Here is a 15,963-nt window from a genome sequence, read left to right on the forward strand (position 1 = left end):
GTTAGTAATTAGATATGAAACTCTCATCAAATGCTAAATAAATTCCTTGTGATCAAAACCATATTAGGTAAATACATAACAAATAATTTATAAACAAAGGCTACTATGGGAGTTTGTTGTAAGATGAGAACATTTAGCAAAAGTACAGTGTCCTCAAGGGCTCATCCAAAGAATGCAAAAGCAAGCAGAGGCAGAAAGGGCATCAATAGCAGCATGGTTAGCATGCTTTTAAAAGGAAATGGAAAGTAAAACAAGAGACAACTGAGGAGCTAACCAGAGGATGGGACTGTAGAAGGAGACGGAGTCATTCAAAGACTTCCAGGCCTAGAAGTCATCTGACCATTTCTCAGCCCTCTGAAAGGCAGTGAGAAATAATAGGCTAGGTTTTCATTTACTGTAAACAATACAGCTGCACTGAGCTTGTCTCCTTCAACAGAGTAATGTTGGTTTACACCAGATGACAACCTGATCTACTCATTAAAACCTCATGCTTAGTAACAGCAGGTTGTTTTGTTGTCTTTACAACTTGATGTTAAAGAACCTCCCTTGTTGTTTTAATATAGATTTTGAAATAAAATCATCAGAATCCATTTGTTTTTTTAATTTTCTTTATAATCCCTGCAGAAAGTTTTTAGGGGATCTTTTACAGATGGATGACAAATCATCTAATTCTTATATATTCTGATAAGAAGAAAATCAAGTATAAAAATTAGAAGAGCAAATTTTCTCAACTAGAATCAAAATCCACTGGGCCATGATACAGCCTGAAATTGTATCCCTTTGGGGATTCATAAATCTTTGGTTAATTTGAGCACTGAGTCCCTCTAGGGGCTAAAGCTCCTTATGGATTTGGGAAAAAAAAAAAAAAAAAAAGTGGAAAAAGAAATATTTCTTTCAGTCAGCCTCACATAACTCCTGACTCAGGAGGAATGAAAACACAGCTGAGACCTCAAAGTAAAACAGTTACATGAAGTTTCTTTAGAAGTGGAAGACGGAATAATCACCTTAGCTTTCAAAGGTGAGAATTTAATTGGATAATCTATGATCTGGTTTCAGAAAACAGGGCATGTAGTGCTAACTACGAGCCACATTTATTGAATAAAGCTCAGGATGGCACCCAAATGTCTCCTGTTTTGTTCTGTTACTATTCAGAAGAGTGCAAGTAGAGCCCTCCTGAAGCAGAACTCACAGTCCAAAAGCTCTTTTCTAATTCGAATGTGTTAAAAATAAATGTGCACAAATGCAAACTACTGAACAGCAGGTAAAGGTAGACCTTTCCACTGAATATTCTCCTCTTTTACACAAAGGTTTCACATTGAGAGAGAAAGAGAGAGAGAAAGAGAGAGAAAGAGAGAGAAAGAGAGAGAGAAGAGAGAGAGAAAGAGAGAGAGAAAGAGGGAGGGAAGGAAAGGAAGGAAGGAAGGAAGAAGAAGGAAGGAAGGAAGGAAGGAAGGAAGGAAGGAAGAGAAAAAGAAAGAAAAAAGAAAGAAAGAAAGAAAAAGAAAGAAAGAAGAAAGAAAGAGAGAGAGAGAGAGAGAAAGAGAGAAAGAGAGAAAGAGGAAAGAGAGAAAGAGAGAAGAGAGAGAGAGAGAGAGAGAGAGAGAGAGAGAGAAAGAGAAAGAGAAAGAGAAGAAAGAGAAAGAGAAGAGAAAGAGAAAGAGAGAAAGAGAGAGAAGAGAAAGAGAGAGAAAGAGAAAGAGAGAGAAAGAGAGAAGAGAAAGAGAGAGAGAAAGAGAGAGAGAAAGAGAGAGAGAAAGAAGGAAAGAAGGAAGAAGGAGGAGGAAGGAAGGAAGGAGGAAGGAAGGAAGGAGGAAGGAAGGAAGGAGGAAGGAAGGAAGGAAGAGGAAGGAAAGAAAGAAGGAAAGGAAGGAAAGAACGGAATGAAGGAAAAGAAAGAAAGAAAAAGAAAAAGAAGTCATACTTTTCAGTGTAAGGTTTAGCTTCTCTTTGGAGAGTGCTATTAAGAAGACTTCAGATCCATCTCTGAAGCAAGAGCTCTAGCTCTCAATCAAATAAAATAGTGTCAATTTATTGCTATGATTATGAGTCAATCCTCCAACAAAGAGCACAAGACAAAGGAGCTCAGGACCCTGAATGGTAGCCTCCCAAATCCTCTACTTCTAGACATTAAGGAAGAGGAACTTTTTAATTCTCACCAGACGAAAAATAACATTCCTTTCAGATGCAGAGGTGAGAACTTGCTCCATATCAGGTCCTGATAAGCACTGCAGCTTGAACAGGCATTTGCCCTTGTACATTTTTGACCTTCACTGGGAGAATCAATATGAAAACATGACTGCAATCTTGATATTTGGCTGCATGATGATTTAATTTGTTAACAAATCAGTCAGTACATATATATGACTTTTTCTGTTTATCTTCAGGATTTAAGTATAAAATTCAAATTTCTTGAATTATGTCTTCAAAATAATCAGACAAAATATATTTCAGCAACCTTCTTTCAAAGTACAACTAGAGGCTGTCAGCATGCTACTCCTTTCCTCTTATTGGAATATGATCCTGAAAGCTTAAAAAGCACTTTCATACAATATTGCATTTTAGACCAAAATCCCAGGACAGCAAGAACACACTCAGAGTTAATACAGCCAAAACATTCTTGATGCCACTTCATTTTTCCCAGTCAGGTGCACACTGTCTGCATGATATAGCCTTATGCCAGCAAACCACTGAAGGAGCCTCTAGAGCTGTTGGAATGATCAGTTGGGAACCTTTTGCTGCTAGGCCACTAATTAAACCACCACCCACACAATGATCATGACTAATTATTTTTACCTGCTGTTTTAATATCCTGTGCAAAAATAAGGAAGTGGCTTCAACCCTGTTTAGAGCAGCCAGCAGCCATGATACAGAATGCACCAGTACAGTTGTCACCAGCTAGTTTGTTTTGTTTGCTGTACTGAAGACATCCAAAGAGAGAATGATGGAAAGGACTTCACAAAGAACTCCCTTGTCTAACAGGTGAGGCATGTTGCAAATTGTGACTGCAAGGTGCTGGCAGAGTAGCCCACGTGAGACCTAGGACTATTCATAGGCTTGAGTACTTGTCCCAGACACCATAATGTCAGGGCAAGAAACTGGTTGTATTTTATTTTCCTTATTCCAGGGCCCAGGAAAATCAGGTTTTTCTGCTATTGCCCTGTAAATGACAAAATCATTTGATAGAATTATTTAAGATGGAAAAAGTCCTTCAAGATCATCATGTCCAACCATCAGCCTGACCTAAACAAGTCCCACCATTAAAACATGTAAAGAGTGTCAGGACCTAAGCTCCCAGTCTCCCTCCCCACTGTCCAAAAAATATCACATGCTAAGGTCAGTTCTTCAGGAATGTTCCTTCCACCCTCCCACCACCACCACCCATCATCTCCCATCTAATATCCACTGTCTGTACCCTCAGGTCAGCCCTATCTGTGATCTTTAGGGAAGCAACAGCTTGCTTCCATTTGGAGAAGCCCTGAGATGGCTGCAGGAAGCCCTGACATGCTCCTGCCAAGTTAAATGGAGAGTCTCTGTCACCCCAAGCTGTGAACGTGTCACACCATGCAAGTATGGCCAAGGTCCTCTCAGCAGCTGGAAGTACTGGCTGGGTGTAGGATGTCATCTGCCAGTCCCTTTGCAAAGTCTTTGTAGTAAGAGTTCATAAGTAATTATTCTGGGATGATAGCTTTTTGATACAAAATGTAACATTAAAATACGTCTGTGGGTTACTGTGAAGGAAACTTCTGATCACAACTAAAAATTTACTTATGAATTCAATTTTAAATCCCTTTGTCATTTCTTCTGGGGTGATGTTTTTTAATAAAGATTAAATTGCTAGAAACTTTGCTCATGAAGACCTGATCTTGAAGCAAAATTCAAATACTTGTCAAGATTGTTCAGTGGAATCAAGTCCTTTCTCTGCAACTTGCAGTCTCTAGTATCTCTCAGAGGAGTGCAGTTGAAGACAAAGGCATCTGATGAAAGGAAGCAGTCAGACAAATGTGTACACATAGGATATTTTCTGTCTAGGGGATTTTAGATTTTTCCTACATTCCACTGATGAAAATAATGAAACACCATTTCAAAACACTGTGGGCTTTCCAGGACTCTGGGCCTCTTAAGAGATAAGGGCTTTCAATACCTGGTTAGGAAGTGACCGTTATATATATATAAATATAAATATAAATATATATTATATATATAAATAAATACATATACAGGCTGCACCTTGCAAAAATGTACCTGCTTCAAGACTCCCACTTACATTAAAAAAGAGAAAAAACAGTTGTTGTTTTTCAATGTCAGTGCTGTTAAATCACATTTCATAAGCATTTCATGAAAGAAACTCATTTGACTACATAACCGCTGTAGAAGTTTGCTTTGCAGGCACGCACTAAGGCACACTGAAAGCCGTGCTCACCATTCTCCTCAGTCACACTGAGGCTGGCTGCTTCTGCAGTGCACACATGTGAGGCACAATCTCTTGGCTGCAGCGCAGGGAGAGCTCCCAGGTTACATATGAAAGCTGTCTCCCTCCATGTCAGGTTTTCCCTTGGCTTTCCCTTGTTCCTGCAGATGTCAATCCTACTGTTATTGACATTTTAAAATATTTTAGTTTCTGCATGGTCAATTCTAAAAACCATCTCAGCACCAATATGAAGGCTTTTTTGACAGAAATACCATCGGAGGATCCAGGGTGTCCAGAAACAGCCACCTTAATGCCCAGAGAGCCTTTCATCATAAATCCTCCCAGGCTGCTTCATTAATTAATAATCGCAAGCATTAATTGGTACCACTGGATATTCAGAACACAGAAATAGTCTGATGAAGGGTAAGATCTGTTTCAGGAAACAACTTCTAGCCTGCCACTTCAGCAACAAAGTACTCTTCAGTGCAACATCCAGAGTGCTCCCATGGAATAAAGAGGTCTCATTTCAGTGGATGTTGTTCCTGTTACTTGGGCTGTGGAGCAAGAAGAAACAAAATCAATCCCACCTTTGGGCCCCTTCCAGAGGCCACTGAAGGCAATGAAAAGGCTCCATTGACTGTGGATCCAACCCTACACTGGGCTGCATACTCAGGATGGGGAGGAACTGGAAACTCTGCCTCCAGAGAAAGGTTTTGGCTGCATCAGAAAGTCTTTGCTAGGTAAAGGCTGTGACAGTGGTCTTGAGAAGTCTTTTATTACTTAAGTGTAAAATTCAGTCTCCCAAGGACTGTTTCCAGTGCAACAAGGGAAGATGGGAGAGTCCCTATCAGATGCAAGGACATCCCTTCCCACTTCTTTTTCTCATTAGATAAGTGCATAATCTGAAATGAGAACTGTAGCAATGTGGTAGAAGGGAAGGGGCCTGTGACAAGCTGGCAGTGCCTGAGGTCTCTTCTCAGCTCTTTGCTTTGAAATTTTGCTTCAAACAGTTCTCTTTCTTTCCTTGGGCCAGTATGAAACCAAATTTAGCCTGTGCACTCAATTTATTTCAAGTTGTTCTTCTCCTACTGCACTGCCTCAAAGTTTGTAACAGTGCTATGTCACTATGACCAGCAAATTGCTATGATTAGCACAAGTGTTTCTGTCCACAAATGTTTTTTATTGAATAAGTTAGTTCAACATAATAATGTGAATTAGGAAAAAAAAAAAGGCAAAATCAGAGACATCAAAATATGTGGCAGCCTTTGAAAACATTACCATCTCTGGAAGTCGTGCCACTGCCCATTATTATACATGCTTACAAGGGCTGGTTGCCATTGGCTCAGAACATATCTACCCATTTTAATTTAAGAGCAAATATTACTTTCTCAGCAGCAGTTATGCATATCAAAAGTCCTTGTGATACACATGTTTGGCGTAACTGAGCAGGCATAATGCAGCATCTCTGAAATGAATAGCATAAGTTAACTACTTCTGGAGAGGGTCCAAAGGAATGTCTTTACTTTAACCTTATATTTGCCAACATACTTTCTGCCAACCAGACAAATGAATCAGATTTCCTTATGCAAACTGTACATATAACCCACAAATAAACACAGAGTGATATAGACTGTCACATTAGGCTCTGAAGGTGGGAATTAGCTGGAAGTTAGCTGAAAAGAGAGCTTGAGCTAACCTGCCCTCCAACTCAACCTTGTATTTGATTGTCAGCTCTCTGTAGAAGAGCAAATATCCCTCCTTGGCTAAGCCTCTGAGCCCAGACATACAGAAAAATGTCTGGGAAGCCAGCTATTTTGTGCTCCCCTGCATTTTGTCATGACTCACACTCGAAGCAGAGAAATGTCAAACAGTCTGTTTAAGACCCTAAAAGACCAGCGGAAAAAAGAGGCCATAAACAGAGGAGGAGGTTAGGGCATAACATCCCAATTTTTGCAGAATAACTTGGCTGTGGGCACTTGCAATTCACGTGCTGGCCTTGAGCAAACCAGCAGGACAAACAGCCAGCTGCCCAAGGCTGGCTCTCACCCTCAACCTCACCCCTCACCTCACCCTCACCCTCACTCTCATCATCCTCACCTCCCATTCCCATGCAGGGCAGCCCCACACCTGCGCCTTTACTCACAGGTGTGCAGGATGTGGAGCTCCAGTTCCCAGCTTGGGCTGCAGGTGTTGCAGGTGAATAGAAATGATTTCACATCATCTAGAAGGTGAAACACTCTGCAGCCAGGAACATAAAGCCCTTCAGTGAGAAGTGAGTGGGTGAGGATTGCCAGAGTCACAGGGCCAGAGAGCATGGGAGACTTATAGCCCCTGATCCAGAAACAATTACATATTTCACAGAAGACACTCACTAGATTAAATAACAGGAAACAAATCAGAAAACTACTTTGTTTTTACCTTAAACTCTTAGGAATCTGTGGCAGCCACCGGATACTTTTTCCTTCTGTCAAGAGACAATTATAGGCTGTAAGACAATCAGTTAAATGTATTTAATAGCACTGAATACACACCAAAAATATGCTTTATGGAAGAGAACACCTATATGTAGGCAGTAGAGAAGCAAAGTAAAATTGTTTTAAGGATATCAGAGTGGTTTTTTTTTTTATATACTCTAGATTTTCATACAACGAAAATCAATGAGGACCTTCATACAATAAAGGTCCTCACAGACCTTTCTGTTACTGCATTTTAGGGCAATTTACCAAGGTTTAATCTCTGTTCACCTTTGTGTTTGCATACTTCACATGCCACCACCTCTCAAAACCTGTTTAACCATGTGGTGACAGACTGCAGGTGCCATGGCTTCAGCCTTCAGCCTGGCTGAACTCCAAGATGCAAGGGAGAAGGCTTAATCTACAAAGAGCAAAACAGGCACATCAAAAAATACAGACAACAAAAAAGCTGTGTGAGTTTGCACTGTGTATCTTGTTTTCAGGAACCTCCCTTCCTTGCCTTGCTCATGGAGTTTGGCACAGTGGTAGCTCGTTTCCAGTAATAGCAGCTGCAGGGTCTGTCACACATGACTGGATCACATACCCGTAGTCTCCCAGCCTGCCTAATTCGCTGTGTCTAGCCCTTCTTCCAAGCTCAGATAACTTTATTTCATTGACCCATTTTTTTTTTTAATTCAAAAAGCTCTGCATGCTTTCATTCATCTGAGGACTTACGTCAATCCTTTATCTGTGCTCAGGCTCAGACCTGCTTATGATAACCTAATGATACAGCTCTGCTCCTAGCCTAGTCCATAAACATTTCATTCAACTGAAAGTCCTTTAAAATAACCAACTCCTAAATATTGAGGTCAGATTCTCTATTTGCTAGAGAAGCAAAGCTGAAAAGTTGCCAGCGATGTGAGTTTCCCAAGTCTTCAGAGGTATCTGGATTCAGGTGTTTATAATGGGAAGGTTTCTAACATAACTTATACCTACGTTGTGAAGTTAACAGTATTAACTATCTCAGCTGAAGTATCAACTCTAAATATATGTATCCTCTAGCTTTGCTGATCAATACTACTGACTTTGAAGACTCAACTCCCAACAGACATAGTTTATAGATACCCCACGCAAAGCTGGACCCCATCTTTTTCAGAAATTTGGTCCTGTTCAGTGAGAATGATGCCACTCTACATACCCAACATTTCTGGGATGTCTGCTTTCTTCAAGTCTGAATATATAGCTCAGGAATTCTCTTCTGATAAAAAAGGTGATATACATATTATATTTAAGAGTAGCAGCTGAAGAGTAAATTTAAGGTGTAAATACATAGCAGTCTTAACTGATTGATAACCTGTGTTTTACTGCATGTAAGAAGAAACAAGTTCACACTTACCATAAGTTTTATTCAGTCAGGTCTACCAACAGAAGGGATGAGTTCCATATCTTTGAGTTTCCTGAGCAATGAACTTCATGAAAAAAAGGAATGAGTCTGACCTCTGGCTATTATTTGCAATGCTGCTGTACTTGAAATTGTGCCAAAGTTTTGGACAATGGTATCTGTCTAATGTAGTCTTTTGTTTCCTAAAAGCATTGCTACTGGGCCCACTATTTGTAAAAGAGATGTTCAAGAAACCCCTGGAGCAGAGTTCATCTGTCAACACCTATGCAGTTCTTTGAGCCTCTATTGTGAGGAATCATTTTGTTGTCTTTCGAGCATCTCTTAACACTATGTTTTTAAATGTTCAGCTAACATTATTAATTACTTTCCTAAGATCTAACTCACCGATATTGTACATTTGGTGCTTTAATTCAGCTCCCAAAAGAGTATAAAGATTATGAAATATACTGTTCTGACTGGTAACAAGCCAAGAGATTCATTCATATTATTCATCCTGTTAAGAGTAGTCCTCTATATTAACAAAAGCAAAATGACTTCAGCTAACAAAATATTCACTTACCTTAAAATTTGTCTGCTGAATTCTACTGGTTCATACACTGCAGGTTGAAAATATCCATTTTGGCCCATGAAATAAAGTGTGAGCTCACAGTTTGGTGTAGGAAAGCTTAACTGGAGGCAAGATATTCACTGATGTGTAAGGGAATCATTTCTATGCAAAAGTCAATTGCAGGCTTGCAGAGCATTTCACAACGCCTCTGGTAATCAAAACAAATGTATGCCTCCACTGCAGTCACTAACCGTGCCTCTCAGAGCAAATTAGAGAGCTCTGTGCTGCCATATCTGCCCATACCCAACACCCACCTAAGGAGGCTGTCATGACCTGGACAAGTAGATAGCACTGGCTGATAAAATCCAACGATGTATGAAGCAGTATTATTGAACACCAACAGAGTAGTGGAATGAAAGCTTAATTTTTTCTGCAAAGTATTTTTCCTTTATTTCAGTGCTGTCTGGCTTTTTAATGGTTTGTTTAAATACGCTGAGTAATTATAATGTTCCTTTAATCCAGGCCCAGATGTTCCCTTGCTTGAGTCCTGTGACATCCACTAACATATTGCAACCTCTTATCCTGAGTCAGCTTCATTTCCTATCCTAATTCTCGGCAGTTACTGCCAGCAATGTCATTCCCTGATAACAGTGCTGAGACTGCTTAGCAGGTCTAGATGACTGTGCAGCAGACATCATCCCTTAATAAAGGAGAGAGATGCATGGAAGACTTCCCTGTACAGGGAGAAAGGTTGGCCAAATATCTTTGCAAAAATTATGGAAGTACATGTCTTCCTCTCATAAAAAATATCCACAAAATGTTAGAGTAACCTAAGACACCACATTTCAATTAGGAAAACATTTCATCACCATTCTTTGCTCTGATCCTCCTGTGTTATGATCATCCTAGGGAGTCGGCCTTCTTAGCAGTGAACAGCGCACTGGTATAAGCACTTTATATAAGCACTTTACAGAAACATCCATTTCTAGCTTGCTATCTGGGCTGTTAAAAACAGATTTCATGAGAGAGTGTTAATTTGTGAGGGAAAATTATAACAGCTTCTGTTCTGTCTTTTCTCTTCAGTTCAAAAGGGAGAGTTTTTTTACTGAAGGAAAGTAGACAGGTATGCATAAGCGAAAAATAATCAATTGTACTTTATGCAGCCAGCCTTAGGGATACATGAAACCAACAGTGGCCACGAGAAACCATGGGTAGGAGGGCCACTGTTGTCTGGACTTGCATGAAACATTACAGCTGTTTTTGTATAAAGGTTTCTCTTTGCATTTCACTGCAAACTTATTTCTCATAGGTCTGTTTTCTGCTAGACGAATGCTGGATAATCTACTGCTTCTCTACGTCCTGAGAAATCACCTCTGAATTTGAGATTATTATGTTAGTTGCCATAATTGCCCATCCCTTGCTAATGACTATAGTTATTGCTTGGACAAAAGCCACTTATGTACTTACACAATCTGCTAGGCACAGGGCAATATTAGGCAAGATACAAAGTCAAAATGATTGTAATTCCATACACGAGTAATTTCTGCAGCATCTGTCCTCCGAGGATCATTCTGAGCTTCCCTATAAGTGAATGCAAGGCACACAGGCCCACTGGGTAGGAGAGAAAACAGTGTCTTGCCATCCGCATAGCACTCCGTGCTAAGGAGGGCACTTTCTGCCATCTCTGAAGATCAGCATAATCATCTTGACCATCATTTTTCCCATTCAACTGGCAAACCCCAGAGCCAGCAGGAAATTATCAAATAGCAGTTGTAGCTGATGAGAAGGTTCTCCCAGGAATAAGGGAAAAGGACTTGGTGCATATATTTTCAAGTGAGAAGAAATGGATCCAAAAATAGCTGCTTTACCAAAATGTGAACCAGATGCTGCAAACCTTGAGAGCTCTCCAATCTCTAGGGGCAGAACTGAGTCTCATTTCCTGACTGCTTTGATTGCAACTGCTAGCAGTGCTCCTAAGACTGCAAATAACCTTCCTACAAACACTTCTGCAATGTAGACTTCTTCAACAACATTAAACCTGACACCATACATCGTTTTGATTAGACTAGGCTACTGCAGATTTTACCTGTTTCAAGATAGGCATTCTTTTTTAGTTATAGCTAGGCATGTCAGCTAGACCGACAAATAAATGGCAGTATGTTTGCACAGGCCATGGCAGGATGTATTCTAGGTATAACTTATCATGAACATAAAAATAAATACAATTCAGAGGAAGTTATTTAGAGCCCAAGGCTATATAAAGTGTGGGATAACAGAGAGCTTCCCGGCCTGCTGGGTCCATGCGGGTCTTTTCCTGGGAGTTGCCTCACCTCTAAGCTTCTACTGAAGTCATCTGGAGTCAGAAAAACTCTGCAGCTCTCAGAGTTCAGCCTCTGCGTTAGGGATGGTCAATCTACAGCTATTTTTTTTTTTTTTTTGGAAGATATTATCTATCAGTACTGTAGCAGAGTCCCTTCAAACACAAGCATGTGTCTCATCTTTACGAGATGTGAGTTTAGACGCTGGTTTTCGTCTGGATATACTAAAACATTGTATGGCAAATGTCAGCAATGGTAAATGGTAGGCTTTTTACACAGCTGCTCAGACAGGAGAAAATTGGGTATGACTATCCAGGCATAGGATAATGACATACTGTTTTTATGATGGTCAGTCCACTGGTTATATTGTTAAGACGGGTTGAGGAATGATACTCTCCAGTATTTCCACCATCAGCTCTAAGGCTCATTGTGCCAAACAGGATCAGTTCCTACTGCGTTGTTAAACCTCAGTACAGGTATGTGGATCATATGCACCTTCCTCTCTTTATTTCACACCGTAATACTGATGTAAGTGGCAACTTTGTGATAATGCAAACAAAAGTCTTTAAAAATGTGCCATAACATGCTCTCTTGGTGAGCTTGCAAAACAAAGTGTGCTATGAAGTGGGACACTGCCCCATTTCTCTACTCGTGCTTTTAAGAGACAGTTCCTGAGCATACCTCAGGAACATTCTCCTGTGCGGAGAAACACAGATGCGGGCTGCTTCTGCTTCTCATTTTGAGGTTATTATTTCAAGTGTAAACCCCAGCAATGAAACAGAGATATTTTTGTTTCTCTGTAGGAAGCCTCACTAGTAGTTGTTTGGGAATATTTGAAACTGTTTTTGTATCAGTGTGCTATATGACGCTGGTCTTTTCCTTGTTTGGGAGAGGAAAAAAATCCAAGGATCCAACCTCAAAAAGGAGAAGGACTTTTACTTCTTTATGATGTTCCCCTCCAAATACTCCCCACATTTCTGCAATAATAAAGAAGGAGGTAGATAATACTTTGATTCCAAGATGACAGAGAGTTTAGCAGAAGTATAGTGAAACCAATTTAGGTAGTACAAATGCTGTGAAGACCTAGGTGTTGAAATCTCACTACAAAGCTGAAGATGTTGGTATGAGTTTCTTTTTTGCTCTATACCCTCTTGCCAGATACAAGTCACAAAACTCTTCTGTAAATAGAATATTCATCAAGCTATTTCTGTTAATAATTTTGTTTAAACATTAAGCACTTTATAGCAATGGTACTTTTCAAATCTGTGAGAAAAGACCAGAAGCATCTCAAATAAGATTCAAAGACCTCACATTTCCTCATCCCCTTCTCTTCTCCCAGTTATACAGGTATAGATGTAGTACTATTTATTTAGTGGAAGTACACCACTGCCCTCAAAACTCTAGCTTTTCACAGCTATCTGTTCTGGATAAAGCATTTCCACAGGACTAATGCAAAATTCTCCCCAAGCTACCACTTTAATACTTCAGCAATACTGTGATCCAGCATGTCTCAGTAGGTTGCCTGAATTTTTTTAGACACATTTTTAAACCTATGCTAGCAAATTAATCAGTGGTAATTCCCAGCCACTGGAACTGGATTGTCTGTCAGTGCAATTATTAATATCATTCAAGGCTTGATTTGGGCTAACAAGCACTTTTCCTGCATTTGCACTCCCTGGGAGCAAGTCCTGGGCACAATTTAAGAATTTGTACAAACCAGGGGCCATTCCCAGGGGTTTCTGCAGCCACCCTACTTTGGAGGCACAAGAGAGATTAATTTAGAACGAAGCCATCTCAAACAAACTGGTCTCAGTGCCAGACAGCAGTCCCAGGCACATTTAATTTGCTTTTACTGATGCAGCTGCTGAGAGTCCAGCAGTCCCCACAGTGGAGGAAGCATCACTTAAAGCCTGAGGGGAGTCTATCTGCACAGCTAAAATTTAAATATTCAGTTACAGGGCTTATGACAGTGCTTCCCCAAGGCATGGGCTGCAGCCCTGCTGAGCCAGGACCAAGCTCTTTCTCCAGACTCCTGCTGTTTCCAGAGTATGATTCAGAACAGGACCCTCAGCACCTGAAATTTACCGCTGGGGAAGCCCATCTCTCCAAAACGATTAGAAGCAGTGAGGAGATTAGCCTTGCCTGGCTATGGTAAGCCTGTACAAATGCTCTGCTGAGAATCACTTTGTTGGGCTGGATGTCATTCAATATCAAATTCCAAAGCCATCTTGCTTTCTGAATGGTACGTTTTCTAATCCTTTTGAAAAGGTCTGAAACAGCTTCTCATGTTACAATTGCAATTCTGAAGCTGGCTCCTGGCAGAATTAATTTCCCTAAACACACTTCGGTGTATTCCTTCTTTATTGTTATTTTATGACAAAGGTTGTAAATAAAATTAGCAAAACTGAGGCTTAGTGTGAAAGAAGTGTTTCCACTTCCTTGGTTCTCCATGGTGGCTGAGATTTATGATGTTTGGCCCCACTATATTTGATTCATGGAAGAGGAGGAACTGTCCATTCATCTTTTTTGATGGACATAGATAAAGTTGTGTGATTCTGACCACAATTAATCTCACAACAGTCCTAAGATACTTTTTAAAAACTACTGTACATTTACACCAGGAAATTGCTGACAGAGTATTAGTCAATGATATTCAATATCTGGTACCTTATGCACATCTGTCTTATTATATTGCATCAGTGAAAAGAAGATCATTTAAAATAAATTTATTTTGTAATGAGAAAATAAGTAAAACTACTCAACGTTTTCAAGAATAAAAGTATATTTAGTATAGCAATAAGAATAATCTTTCTCAAAAAAAAGAAGGGGGGGGGGTCATATTCACACAGTGGCTTCTCCGTTGAACATCAGGCCGTGGTGAAAAAGGAACCTACAACCAAGCCAGACATGCACTTGCAGGGCTTTTCCAGAGCATTGTGCCCTTAGTACCTTGGCAAGCCTCTCACATATTTCTCTGTCAGAGGCAGGCTGAAGGGGCAGAGAAGGCAGGGTGATGCTCACAAAGTGATGCCACCACCTACAGCATCTCTCCCCTCTGGTCATGTCAGTTCAAATGCCTGTGACTAAACCAAAAGTGTCTGAATTTCTCTTAAAGGGCAACAGCCTCAGAGAATAAGCTTTATGAACAGAATCCTATAATATATATATATGCAGATATATATTCATGTACATATTGTGTGCATGCACATGTGCATGTATGTATACATTTCTGTAGGTGGTGCTACATGGCACGCCATGCCATTAGCATGGCTGACAGTCAGTGGCCATCAGAGCCTGGCTCCTTCTCACAGCACAGAGCAAGCCGTCATCTTTCTGTGTAGGGCTGACTTTCACGAAAGATTGTCCTTGAAAGTGATTAGGAAGCATAAGGATAGTTAACATGATCATACGTGGGTCATTGAACTGCATTATGATTGAGCAGGTATTATAGAAATGTTTTTCCTTTACTGAAAATTCTAGTCCCACAGGAACAACTGAAATTACATGGATTTTTTTTGTTGTTGTTTTTTTTTTGTGTAATGCTTGGCTCTCAGAGAGTACTGAAAAGAAAACCAGTTCTGCTTCAGACTCACAAGCTTTCTACACTTTCCTATTATAAACTATTCATACTGAGGGCACATTGTTTTAAAGAAACTCTTTTTCCTGGAACTGTCTAGGAGTTTATAAAATCAAGAATAAAACAACAACAACAAAAAAAAATCAAAATGATCACTAGGTTTGCAAATGAAGCTAAATAAGAAAAGAAGTTTTTGAAACCCTTCAAGGCAGATTTACAAATATAAAGTAATCCTCAGAGACATGACCGGCACTTCTGCTTCTTAATCGCCAAAACTGATTTTACAAATTTTAAATATGTATGCAGTTAACTGTTCTCACAGAAGGTTGTTTTGGGGGAATCCTGATTAAAATAATAGTAAGGCATTTAAGCCTCTAACATGCAGCACAGAGTAATTAAGGTAAAATATTTGCCTGTTAATTGAGTTATAAGGTGAGCACATGTGTAGACTACTAATAGTATTTGGCTTTATGTCATTATTTTTCTTGAGAAATTATTAAAGCCATTTGCAAACATGAGTGATTGAAATTTTGCCATGATCCTTTAGTCATCATTGCCATTTCAGTGTTGAAGACACCACGTTGTGCTTGGTGCACCAGCACAGATGTGTAATGGGACCTTACAAAAGCAGCAGAGAAGGTTGTCATCAGGCTTGAAGCAGGACCAGGACTGCCAGACTCCTTGACATGCATGTTAGGTCCAGAGGTTAAAACTATGTGCTATAATAGCATACCATTCTCTCAGCTGGCAATACTCACCTTCTTTTGGATCTTACCAAGTCCTCTGGCTTTTCCTTTCCTTCCCAGCTGGAAGCAAATGGCAAAGCTCAGCTGTGGTGCTATGGTGGCAGCAGGAGCAAAACAGGCACAGAGTTGGTTCATTTCTGTTGGTTGTCTGGCTGCCCAGCAGCTCATGAAGGGTATGCTCATGCTCCTACCAGCAATTTAAGCAATCTGGCCTGCTTCTAGCACGTTTTCATTACCAGCAGGAGTATAAAGCTGGTTTCGACAGCCACACAGTTCAGCCCCTGGCATAACAGTCATTATGAGATGCAAACTGAAATCAATAACATTTAACAGAAGAAAGCATAAAAGTAAGTAGAAGTGCTGTTGGTGAAATTCTGAGGTTAAGCTCAGACTTCTCCATCTATAGGTAAAAGTATAAGCATATACAATGTACATACATTTAACATTATTTTATCTGCCACTGTTAGACTTTTTGCATAATTCAGCATTTCCAAAGGCATTTCCAAAAGGAA

This window comes from Cygnus olor, chromosome 3 (genome assembly GCF_009769625.2).
Source record: "Cygnus olor isolate bCygOlo1 chromosome 3, bCygOlo1.pri.v2, whole genome shotgun sequence".
NCBI classification, from domain to species: Eukaryota; Metazoa; Chordata; class Aves; order Anseriformes; family Anatidae; genus Cygnus; species Cygnus olor.